This window comes from Xyrauchen texanus, chromosome 18, assembly GCF_025860055.1.
Source record: "Xyrauchen texanus isolate HMW12.3.18 chromosome 18, RBS_HiC_50CHRs, whole genome shotgun sequence".
In the NCBI taxonomy this organism is placed as follows: domain Eukaryota; kingdom Metazoa; phylum Chordata; class Actinopteri; order Cypriniformes; family Catostomidae; genus Xyrauchen; species Xyrauchen texanus.
Genome location: NC_068293.1, coordinates 37049496 through 37062570, shown reverse-complemented (window position 1 = coordinate 37062570; position 13075 = coordinate 37049496). Strand labels below are relative to the sequence as shown.

Genomic DNA, 13075 nt, shown 5'->3' with positions numbered 1-13075 from the left:
AAATCAATTTATTTGTGACTTGAGCACAACTTGAAAGTCAATATGTCCATATGGAAACACAAAGAACAGCACAAGGTACTGTAACTGAGAGCCTGTATGCCTATCCAGGTCCAGCATATAGCCTGGACTCCAGCAGTGATTAAATTGGATCATTGACAGATTAATAACATGATGACCTGACTTAAAACAGACAACCGTATCTGTTTGGCTTACATGATCTGTGCATTCAGAGAAGCCTGCAATATATCCCTAACCTTTTCCATAACGTTCCACTACATCGTACACTGGAAACAATAAAAATAGCAGCACCACCCAGCCAAGCATTAAGAACGATTGCAGCAGGGGTCCAGGGCCAGTTCTACCCATTGCAACCCTACCCCCGCTCCTGATTGATCTCACGGCCCATCGGCAGGTTAAATTACACTGTAGAGTGGCTTTGCAGAGAGACAAAGGGCCTGGGCTTTCTCAGGCCATAATTCTTTCTGGCCTTAACATTGAAAATGTACAGCATTCAATTTCAGCCCCAGGCAACACTTTGCATTCGCTTATGAGTTATGACACAGGCATGACGTTTTTAATGCACTACTGTATTCGGCAATGCAGAGACATGTGTAACAATCAGGCCTATAGAAGGATGGAAAAGAAAAACAAACCCTCTTTTTAGCAGCTAGAATCAGTAATGGCAACATTTTAAGGGATAGTTTACCCAAGAGGGAGTAAATGATGAGTAAACAATGATGATATTTTCATTTTTGTTTGAACTATCCCTTCAATACAGTAAAGAGATGCCCCTCTTTTGGCTGAGGACAAGGATGTGTTGGCTTGTTTCCATATCCGACTTGCAGAGAAGATTGAAGCAAAATCTTGTATAAAATTATCAAAATGTACAGTCTTGTTTGGACCTCAGTCTGAAGTGACATCCAGGCTCCCATAGCTTCCTGGCATACAGGGAATGGAAAGGAAGCCCAGGGAATGGCAGAGGCCTTTTGATTCTGCAACTCTGCCGAACCAGCAACTCGGAAGCCAGGACAGCATGAGATCCGGAGGGAAAAAAACAGCCAAAGCACAAAAAGACCAGCTGCTTCGAGATCATGGGCGTCAGCGGAAAAAAAAATGTCTTGTTAGAGAGAATATAATTGAACTTGTCTGGCAAGTAATAGCTTTTCCCAAAATTTCATGCATGTGTTTTCGAGCTGAGGAAAATATACTGTACAGTACAGCGATATAAATATGCAACTGAAGCTAATCTAAAGTGGTTTAGGAGATATAAGGCCTCATCGATGACATTTCCAATTGACTCTAGAATAAGAATCTACCCATATTTGTAATCATACTATATGTGAAAAGCTAGACTGATTTTCTACACAGCTTTACAATGAGTCCACGAGCGCACAGCTAAAATAAAAAGGCGGTGAAATCGACATGCTAAAATACAGAGCAAATCTTGACAAGGAACATTTCAAAACACTCAAGCTCTCAGTGATACAATTATATTTAAGAACCTACTACTGTAGATCTAAAAGTAACAATTCTTCATAACTCAAGCATTAAAAAGTAAAATTAAATTCTGTCATTATTCACCCACCCTCAAATCATTCCAGATGTGTAAGACTTTATTTCCTCTGTGGAAATAAAAAGGAGATGTAACACAGAATAGTAGGGACTGATAGCCTCAGTCACCATTCACTTTCATTATTTGGAAAAAGATTAAATGAAAGTGAATGGTGACATTCTGCCTAACATCTATATTTGTGGAAGAAAGTATCATATGGGTTTGGAACAATATGAGAGATGACTATCCCACTATGCCACTTCTCAAGAGACGTTTACCATGCCGTAGTTGCACCCAATACCACTATTTAAGTAAGCAAGAGGGACTGCTAAAAGTCATTGCATGGTGTCGTGCAATGTCCTTCTCAAATGCAAAGCTTCTAATAGTCTACAATAAAAAAGCTTGGGAGGCAGAAGGGAGGAAGAGAAAGTAGAGGGGGAAGGAAGTGTAGGAAGAGACTGAATGAATTACTCAATAAGAATAAGATTTACATTAAACCCTGCTGAAAAAACATCTTAAACTTGCTGGTTTTAGCTGGTCTAGAATGCGTTTTTTAAATGGGTTTTAGGCAAATGCCAGCTGCTCAGCCTGCATGATCCGCTTGCTGACTGACTAAAACAGCTGAAGACCAGCTTTGCCAGGCTGGAAGACCAGCTAGACCAGCAAACCAGCATAGGCTGGTTTGGACTTTTTTTTTTCAGCAGGTGCATCTCATGGCTTTTGATGAAATTCACTGGCAGGACACAAGATGCACTATTACTAGACAAAAAAGACAACGTGACAGACCAATTATCAGTTCTTTAAAGGTGGCTAAATAAAGAAAGGATAAATCCTCTGAACATCTGGACATTGTTTGAACAATTACTTCTTTATCCCGCAGTTGGAAACAGGCCAACAAGGCATCAAAAGAATAATGGTGTTAATTAAGGCACCTGTCCTTTTATGAATTCAATAACTTAATCAATGCTTGTAATAACTTCAGATCATTTTGCTCGACATTTAAAAACTCCTCAGTGAAGTTACTCATCCTCCTCCCTAAGGAATGGGCACAGAGCTCTGAATATATCCAAGTATAATGTGCCTGTAAAAATGAGAAATGCTGGAACTGTAACGCTGTTAATCAAATTGATTGGAATGTCTTTAATATTGGCCAAGTGCTAAAGTGTTGAAGACAAGTTCAGGATCTGTCAAACCTTGGGCCGGTATTGATGGTTCCACTGCTTCAATCTTGCACAGCACTCATTTACATCAAAGCACTGGACTGGGTGAAGACCTAAACAGTTTTTATTTTTTATCTTTACTTATTTTTTTTATTTTTTTGTATAATGTGCTGTACTGTAAAAAATCCTGTTGTTTTGTAAAAAAATACAGTAAAAATTTAGACAACTTTACAGAACAACCTGTACATTTTATAGTGACTATGAAACTGTTGTTTTCATGGTATATTTTATGGTGCAGAACCGTCGTTTATATTACTAAATACAAACTTAATATATTAAACTTCTACAATGATAAAAAAATCTTCTTTTCACTTTATTATATATTGTTAATCAGTGCAGTAATTACTGAAGGGCTCATGATGACATGATGTTCATCAATAGAGGCCCTTCCAGGAGAAATGGCCAATAAACATGTAGGGACAGTGCTCAGTGTCACTCACACAAACACTAAACACAGTGTAATAAACATTAACCAAACTGCATCAAATATAACACAGAACACCCCAATGTATGTAACTGATATTAAAAATAACAAGAAACAGAACTATTCCCATAAATATAATGAAATGTATTATTAAAATATATATATATATATTTATATATTAATGTATTATGTTTTTTTATGTAACTCTAACGCCTCCTAGAGTAATGAGGATTGGAATGTAACGGCTGTAGTAACACGTTATACGTAAATAAACGTTTATATAAATAAACGTTTGGTTGGTATGTGTAATTTCTGGTGCTAACAAACAGAATTGCACATTTTAGTTTTTGTACTTTTACTTTAAAGTTTACTTTTAGTTTGTATTGATTATTAGGGTACATGGGGCTAACGGCACAACTTAAGGAAAGTGTATTCACAAAGAAAATCAATTTTATTGAATATTGATGGAGCAACATATTTTTTGTGAAAAGAAATAATAACAGAAGGTTGTATTTATTAAAATGATGATTATTATTTTTATTTATTTTTTAAAAGGTGGCGAGGGAGTAGTTGTGTAAAAGGCCCCCTAATGTGGGGTAAAAGGCCCCGAGTGGTTATAAAGATAATGTATATATAGGTGCAATAGTTATAAGGCAAAGTTTGTCAACTTATGCAAAAACTTTTGAGACCACAAGATGCTTTTTTGAGTAACAAATTAAGATAATGCTTATTCAAAATAACCACTTCAGAAAAGGTTAACCAAACAATTTTTAAGATGAAGCACAAGACCATCTCTAAACACTTCCTTCAAACAACATTGTAAAATACCAAAATAGAAAATAAACTGCTGCAGGGTCAAAGACAACACTGAGAAAGTGTGCAAAGCTTGAGTATATACACTTGGTTTGTGGCGCGCAGCATCGTTTTTTTCAGTGTATTTGTAGCCGGTGGGCATTACACTGCTTCAGAGGATGCACAGATAAAGTCTTAGATACAAGAAGTAGTAAGCACCCTGTGTGAACTGAGTTTGGGCTAGAAAACAGTGACCTCACAGATTCTAATCTCTCATCTCTCTCTCTCAGCACGCTTCCCTCCGAGTGGAACTGCCAGAGGGAAAAAACTTGAAAGCTAAAGAGAGAGAGGGATGGTGCATATGAAAGAGCATGAGAGAGTGAGCGTGTAAGAAAGAGAGAGAATATTGCATGCAAAGAGGGAAAAAAGACATCTTCAAAGCACTTGCGGAAGCAAAGTCATATTGAGGTGGTGCCTTACCTGCACACAGTTGACAAGACGGGATGGTGAAGTGAGGATAGTCAAAGGGGTTGTGGGAGGAGGGTCCAGGCGGGTTGATCCAGCTGCTGACGGGTGGTCCGGGAGGGAAGGAAGGATGGAGTGACAAGGAGCAGGGAGACGGGGAGGCCAGAGGGGGGATATGAAGCACTAGTACTCTGTCTTTCTCTCTTTATCCCTTCGGCACAGAGGCATAGAGGCAGACACCAATACCTGCAGCCACTCAAATAATAGCAGAGAGAAGAGTCGTTACATTCACACACGCTCCAGCACAGGGAGGAAGGAGAGAATGCCCCTCCCGCTCCCTCCCAGGAGCCAATCGCGAGCAGTCAAACTGCATCGCTGGCCACGAATGGGAGAGCTGGCAGCCAGTGACATGCCCTAGCCAATAAGTGCAATTGCTCATATCCAGTTTGAATAATTAGTCAGAGAGCAGCACATAGCTTCTCTTCTGAAGGACAGAGGAAAGGGTGCACTTACCCAATAAGTGTGATTTAAGACCACAACCGACATTAGAGTAATTAGATTGAGAGACACTTAACCTAGCAGAATAACACTGCATACTCTACTGCAGAACGGGCAGAGGCACAAGCCATACAGGAAGGGCTTCAGAAAGGTGCAATAAAGTTAAACAGGCAGAAACTAAAGCTATAAAGAAGAAGCAACAAAAGTGGAGAAAATCATTATCTTAATCTGTATTTTTGTCTCATAAAAACAAGATAAATTGACTTGAGAAGCAACATTTGCATCAGATATTAAAGGTATATTTAACCTGAAAATGTCAATTCTGTCATCAGTTACTCACCCTCATGTTGTTCCAAACCCATATGAATTTCTTTCCTTCGTGGAACACGAAAGTAGATAATGTTAGCCTTAGTCACCATTCACTTTCACTGCATCTTTATCCATACAATGAATGTGAATGGTGACTGAGGTTTATATTGTTCCGATCCTCATTGGGAAATTGTTTTTCTTGTTTTAAGAATAAACATAACTACTAATGCTTAAAACAAGAAAAAACATAAGTACAATAAATGTAATCCAAGAAATATTTTCTAAAAACAAGTCTTAATATCTTATACAATTTTGCTACTCAAGTAGCCTAAATGTATCTAATTTTAGATTTCTTTTTTCTGGAAATAATAAAAAAATAAGTCGATAACTGTTACTTAGGCCTACTAACATTAAAATGCATACAATTCAGTAGCCTATATGTAGATTGTGTAACTTCTTTTTTTTGCAACATTTTCACTAGATTCGCATTTGCTGCTACTGTGGTTGATGTATGGGTTGGTTTAGGAGTTTGGATTAGTGTTTAGATTAAGGGTTGTGTTAGGGTTTAAATTAAGGGTTTTGTTGTGTTTGGGGTTAGCTACAGGTGTACTCAAATGCATGTACTTTAAATGCTCGTACAATTCAACAACATGTATGCACATACTGTAAATACAGTACATCATAATAAATGCTTAAGTACATAGATGTTTAATACACCTAATATAATATTTATTTTTCCTTTTTGTTTTCTTTTTTCTTGCAGTGTTAGCCTCAGTTACAATACATTTTCATTAAATATAATATATATATATATATATATACAATGAAAGTGAATAGTGACTAAGATTCTTGGAGACTAACATTTTTCCTATCCCCTCTGGCAAATTGCTTTTTCTTGTTTTAAGCACAAACATATCTTGTAAGATATATGCTTAAAACATGAAAAAACATTTTACCAGTGTGATAAGAAAAAATAAAGTTCAATGAAGACTTAAAGTGTTTTACAGATGTTTTTATAATTTAAACTATACAATACAAGTTTGATTAATAAAATAATTTTATGCTGTAAGCCACAGTGATCAATGCACACAATTATAACGTCCCTGCATTTTGACACTGTCAGACATGCCATCGTGCTCCCATTATTTTTTCCTCTGCATATAACCAAAATCATAGAGCCGGAACGGAGTTCATTTCATAAAGACCTTTTTTTTCTCCTTTACAGATCGATATTCAGGCTCAATTCTTTTCTTGATAAATGATCAGCAGCAAACTGTTAAAATGATAAATGAAATGCACATTCACCACTATCCCCTACACTGCAGGAAAGGCTTATGTAGAGACAAATATGTAATAATGTCCTGTTAACATCCCACAAAGATGGTAGCTCTATATACGCTATGCATGACAGCATGTATGTGCAAGGGAGAAGCATATGCACTCAAAGCAGTGAAAATTCCTTTTGCACCTCATTCTGCTGATGTCCAAGTGACAAGGGCATTATTTCAGGGTTGAAGCTCCTGAGCAGTTCTCAGCTTCTCAGAAGAGTACATACATCTCAGTAACCCCTGTTGTGCTCAGTGAATTTTATGCAGCAGCAAAATCGATGTATCTATCAATAACAAAGCGCATCATGACATGGGCCGATATGCAAAGCCTGAGCAAGCACAAACATATGATGATGATCCAGTTGCTTTTTCAGTGTTCAACTTGCTCCACAGCCCTCCCAGCTATCACATACGGGCATCAGTCTGCCCGTATTTACAAGTAAACACATTTAAAGGGATTGAAGCATGGAGCTGACAGCGATGGTGAAATGTGCTAAGACTATGGCACGCCACAGAGTGCAGGGCTTTCTCCAAGAGAACTTGGTGGGAGAGAGGAGGTCCATAAAAAATGCATGAGCAACAGGAGGAGATGTCACATTGGATATGTTTCCAGCTGCAGAGATACTGGTGTGTGGAGAGCCATGAGAGTGAAAGGTATAAGTGAACTTGGGGCTAAGAGGGGAGAAGTGAGAGGAAAAGCACTTAACTTCCATGGCAAAACCTGCCACAACCGTTGCCATGCTGTGCCAGCAATAACAGAGATTTAGACGCAAGTCCTTTGAAGCCTGAGAGATTTAATGGCTAATGGATAGCTTGATGGAGAAATATCCAAAACAAGCATTGATTTAGTCTGTAGATAGGCTACTATTACACTTTCTTCCCCAATAATTTACATTTAATGTGAGACATTTTGAAGTGCCAGATCTGTTTCATTGTAAACAGGCTTATGACAACGACGTTTTGAGAGCGCGGAATGTCACTGCCTTAATCTACAATTTCAGTAAAATATGTCATTAAATATTCATTAATTCTGCCTTACAATCATGCTTTAAATGTCATGCTTAGCAGGGATGATGGGAGCTGTTTAGACATGAGGATTTATAACATGTGGCACTTTATAAGTGGACGTTATAATATTGGATTATGTGATTATGTCTTTGTGTTGTGTTTAACACAAATGCAGGTTTTGTACTGAACTACCATTTGTTTGTTTTTAAGTAATATACTTGTAGGGTACTAAGCAGGGTCCAAAATTAATAAGCAGCAGTTTTGCAAATAAAGATGTATTTAATGTGCAAATAACTGGAGTAACTGGTTAATGGAGGAATTGCAACAGTAACTGTTTTTTATTTTTCAGTCTCAATGCAAGACTGATTACAACAGTCTGATCCTCGCTTCAATTACAATCAGATACAATCGACCAACTAAAGCTCAGTGAATAGCTATACACTGAATACTGGGCCTACTATCTAAAATAGTATAAGAAACAGACCACATTATGCAACAATAAATATTTTAAAATGTAGTATGCTACATTGTTGCCACTTGACTTCATCACTTGCATGTTTAATACCTTGAGAGGTATCCAGGGGCGTCATGCACCTATTTTTTTTTAGGGAGCACCAAGGTCAGTCACCACAACTTCAATCCGTTCAGCCATCCAACGCCTTTCTCCCATTGAAAATACGGAACCCGCGGCTAAAGAGGAACCATGTAAAACCACCTTTCTTTACTTAAAGTTTTTCTAATGACTGATAAAGACTTGATTCACATTGAAATAAGATAATAAGTCACTGCTTTCTTTTAACATGAATAAAAGAGAGTGTAAAGATGCCGCAAAATCTTTCTAATGCATTTCAGCATTAAAGTAAATGAACAGGGACCGATTAAAAAACATAAATAAAATCTATATTAGACAATAAAAAACTGATTGACTATTCCACAGAGATTAGATGTAGTGAACCAGTCCGTCCTACAGCAAAGCACCCCCACAACATGATGCTGCCACTTTATGCTTCGTGATTGGGATGGTGTTCTTCGGCTTGCAAGCCTCACCCTTTTTCCTCCAAACATAACAATGGTAATTGTTGACAAACAGTTACATTTCTGTTTCATTAGACCAGAGGAAATTTCTCCAAAAATTAAGATCTTTGTCCCCATGTGCACTTGCAAACTGTAGTCTGGATTTTTTATGGTAGTATTGGCTTCTTCATTGCTGAGCAGCCTTTCAGGTTATATCGATATAGGACTTGTTTTACTGTGGATATAGATACTTAACAACATGTTTCCTCCAGCATCTTCACAAGGTCCTTTGCTGTTGTTCTGGGATTGACTTGCACTATCACAATCTAATACAGCTAATTTTAATAAATAATTTGTCACAGGGACAACAATTATTTTTATGATATGACATTTTCATGGTCAATTAAAAAAAGACAACATTTATGGTCTGTACATTTCCTCATGCCATCCCAGATGTATTTGGCTTTCTTTCTTCTGCTGATCCCAAACAAAAATGTACTTTCACATTCTTTCGTCGTCTTCTGTTTTTGGCAAAAAAAAAAAAAAACATAAAATTACATACTGTATCTAGGAAGTTAGAAATAATTGTTTTCACCTCCAACTGTTTGGTTCAAATGTATTAATTGTTATCGACTTAAATAGAGCTGCAGTGGGATTTTAAATTGTTTTTTAAGTGCAGTTACTCAAAAAAAGAACTGATTCTTTGATTCTACCACAAGTTGTCTAACTCCTCCATTTAAAAATATATAGCTATATTTAAATAAATCGTCTAGGTTACGGATGTAACCTACGTTCCCTGATGGAGGGAATGAGACGTTGTGTCGAAGAAGCAACACTAGGGGTCTCTCTTGAGTGCCGTTTGCATCTCTGATCTATGAGAAAAGGCCAATGAGAAATTGGCAGACAGAATTTTCATGTCCCGTCCCCGGACATACAGGTATAAAGGAGAGGAAATGCATCTGTTTCATTCAGGATTTTTCTGAGGAGCCGAAAATGGTTCAGCCGCAACAGTGGCTCGGTTCAGTGATGTGGCCAGGAGAACACAACGTCTTGTTCCCTCCATCAGGGAACGGAAGTTACATCCATAACCTAGACGTTCCCCGTCTGTCACTCACTTCGACGTTGTGTCGAAGAAGCAACACTAGAGGTCCAATTTAAATCACACCACGTGTGTACGTGTACTGCTGACATAGGAGCGGGCAGGTCATTTACGTGCCAAAGCGACTAGCTGTGTCAGACTGCACGTACCCTTCACCCGTGCCCCATAAAATCAACAGAGCCTTCTGATTCTTTACCCCCGACAAGGGGGAACAAGCATGGGAGCAGGTTGTGCCAGACGCGCCTTTTTCTCTCTCTATGTTTCTCGCATAGAGTTAAAGCGGCTGCGGCCATCTCAACGCTATCATACGCATCGGGGAAGGCGATCTTACCCAATTGGCGCGGTGGTAGATCCTACCTCATTGGTAGGGAGGAGTTGCTACAAAAACGGCGACCGGAGGATTGCCCAAGGGAGATGCAGGTCCTATCGCAAGGCGACCGTACCGTGGGAAAATACACACGGGGATAATTCCACATAAGGGCACGTCCTGTGGAGCACCTATTCCAGTACAAGGTAGATTGAGTACCCGCATTGGATTCAGTCGGCGAATTCCTCTGCTGAATTCATGGACCAGAGGGCTAGGGAGGAGTCATCCAGGGAGCCGAGTTAGTGGGATCTCCTGGGATAAGAGCACATGGAGGGAAAGGAGGGAAAGGAGCTAGGAGCAAGAGATCCACCCGGTCAGTTGTCAGCGCATTACCGAATTCTACCGGCTCGGACCTGAGAAAACACGGGACAAAACCGACTCAACACTGAGATTGTAAAATCTCGTAAAGGTATTGGGTGTTGCCCAACCCGCTGCTCTGCATATGTCTGCTAGGGAGGTGCCTCTGGCCAGTGCCCATGAGGAGGCAACGAGACATTGTGTCCTCCCGGCCACGCCACTGAACCAAGCCACTGTTGCAGCCGAACCATTTTCGGAGGAGACAACGGGCGAGTTGTGACATGTGGCGGGAGCGTACGCCGCCTTGGCTATTTATGTACGCTACTGTGGTGGTGCTGTCTGATCGAATCAAGGCGAGTTTGCCCTGAACTAGCGGGAGAAACTTCCAGGGCAAAAACTACAGCCAACAACTCTAGGCAGTTGATGTGCCAGCGCAGCGGGGGCCCTTTCCAACGGCCCGCAGCCACGTGCCCGTTGCACACGGCGCCCCAACCCAATTTGTAGGCGTCGGTAGTGACCAGGATGCGTCAGGACACCTGCTGCAAGGGAAATCCCGTCCACAGAAAGCAGAGGTCTGTCCAGAGATTGAACGTTTGGCGGCAGGCGGGGGTGATGATCACACAGTGCGTGCCGTGGCGCCATTCTCGTCTCGGGACTCGAGTCTGGAGACAGTGCTGAAGCATTCTCATATGCATCAACCCCAGCGGCTCGACCGCCACGATGGACGCCATTTGCCCCAGAAGCTTTTAGAAACGTTTTAAAGGGACCACTGTGCCCGGCCTGAAGGCAGTGAGGCATTTCAGCACTGACTGCGATGAGGCGCGATGACATTGACACTGAGTCTAACTCCATGAAAAGAAAAGAGATGTTCTGAACCGGGGCGAGCTTGCTCTTTTCCCAGTTGACCTGAAGCCATAAACAGCTGAGGTGCCTGAGCACCTTGTCCCTGTGGGCGCATAGTAACTCTTGGGAGTGGGCCAGGATGAGCCAGTGGTCGAGGTAGTTGAGTATGCGGATGCCAATCGAGATGCCAGACGCAAGTTAAAATGTGTTTTTGCATGAGCATTTTGAACGGAAGTTTGTGCAAGGCCCGGTTGAAAACTCGCAAGTCCAAGATCGGTCGTAAGCCGCCACCTTTCTTGGGTACGATGAAGTAAGTGCTGTAGAAACCCTTCTTCATCTCGGTTGGAGGGACAGGCTGTATCGCATCTTTGAGTAAGAAAGTCACTTGCGGTGGCCAGGGCAAGCATGTCGGACATCTGGGTGTCAGCCTCAAACTGGGCGTGCTGGCCCGAAGGCGTCCCCACACACGAGACAGTGCCTGTGGCCGTCAGAAGCGGAGAGCACTCTACCGCATCTAGGAACTACACAGGGGTGGAAAGGCATCTTTATAAAGAAGAGTCCTGAAAAGGACGTTCAACGCCAGCTAACAAAAAAAAGTAAATTTATGTATAAAATAATAATAAACAATGAGCCTACGCATGTTTTGCCTCCAGCATATAAAATACAATGCAACACTTAAATGAAATAAGGGTTTTAGCCTTCGCATAAAATGTGTGTCAGAACCATATGGAGCTAGGCCTTGTCAAATCTCATGTACCCTAGAACCAAAGAGCTTGTTGCACCCCTGCTGAGTTATATAGTATCCACGTAAGTCTCTGTGACTGCAAACATGAGGAACAATCTGCAGCTGACTGCAATCTCTGTCACGCTGGCACAGGAAATCTATATTTAGCAGCAAGTAAGTAATAACAAAGCGCATCCAAATGGTCTACAGACTGTAATGATACGAGAGTGGGACAAGATGTTGGCTTTAATTACATTGGTAGCGGAGGCAAAGCCATGTCTGTCCGACGTGCTATGTTTATGCTGTCTATGTGAGTCACTGAAATGAAGCTGTTCTGTTCTGCTTTGGGGTTTTATGGAGGTGGTTTATGCTGCTGCTTCATTTACTCTCTTGCGCTCTCCTCGTCTTTGCATATGAAGGTGTTATCAGACCAAACTGTTAATGAGATGCAACTTAATGTCGTATTGCACATGCTGGAGGCAAAAGCATGCATATTTTTGTATTATTATTATTTTATAAGTAAACACACTGTAGGATTTGTTTGTTTGTTTGTTTGTTTGTTTGTTTGTTTGTTTTTCATCAGGGACTTAAATACATTTCAAATGAAAATGCATAGCTCTTTCCAAAAACAATCTTTTTTATTTAAAATATAACCATATCTATTTGTTGGACTATTTGTGGTAGAATTGAAGATTTGATTCTTTTTTGGAATCGACTCTCAGGTTTATGGACTTAAGTAGACAAAAGTAGCCATTTATTGTCCAGCATACATGATAACTCGTTCAATATTCCCTACAAGTATCAAATGACTTAGAGTCTGATAGACAGAATGATTGATTTGCTCATCTTTGTGGATTAATTTAGCCTATTATTTCTCACCACGTTATTGCAGAAATCCAGAAGGATATTCCCTATACATTTTTTTCCATTTGCATTACAAAAAATTATAATAATAAAATAGTTTTAAGAAGATCCGAAATGAATCACAGCATTTCAAACTTTGATTTCAACCATAAAGCCATGAATGAGCCACTGTAGCACAAATTGCTAAAAAACGTAATTCTGGCCATAATAGAAAGGTGTCAGAATACAAAGTGCATTGTAGCTTGCTGCGTATGGGGCTGCGTAGCTGCAG

The 13075-nt window shown here is 40.1% G+C and overlaps 1 protein-coding gene across 10 annotated transcripts in view; it reads right to left on the bottom strand.

Annotated features, from left to right (window-relative positions):
- The window catches only part of LOC127658681 (poly(rC)-binding protein 3), a 97357-nt gene extending 92648 nt beyond the window's left edge, over positions 1-4709 (bottom strand). For all 10 annotated transcript variants that reach the window (XM_052148096.1, XM_052148095.1, XM_052148099.1 and 7 more), the window contains exon 1: positions 4469-4709. The gene's annotated coding sequence lies outside the window, so the exon portion shown is untranslated. The remainder of the gene's footprint in view (positions 1-4468) is intronic.
- Positions 4710-13075: the final 8366 nt, after the last annotated feature.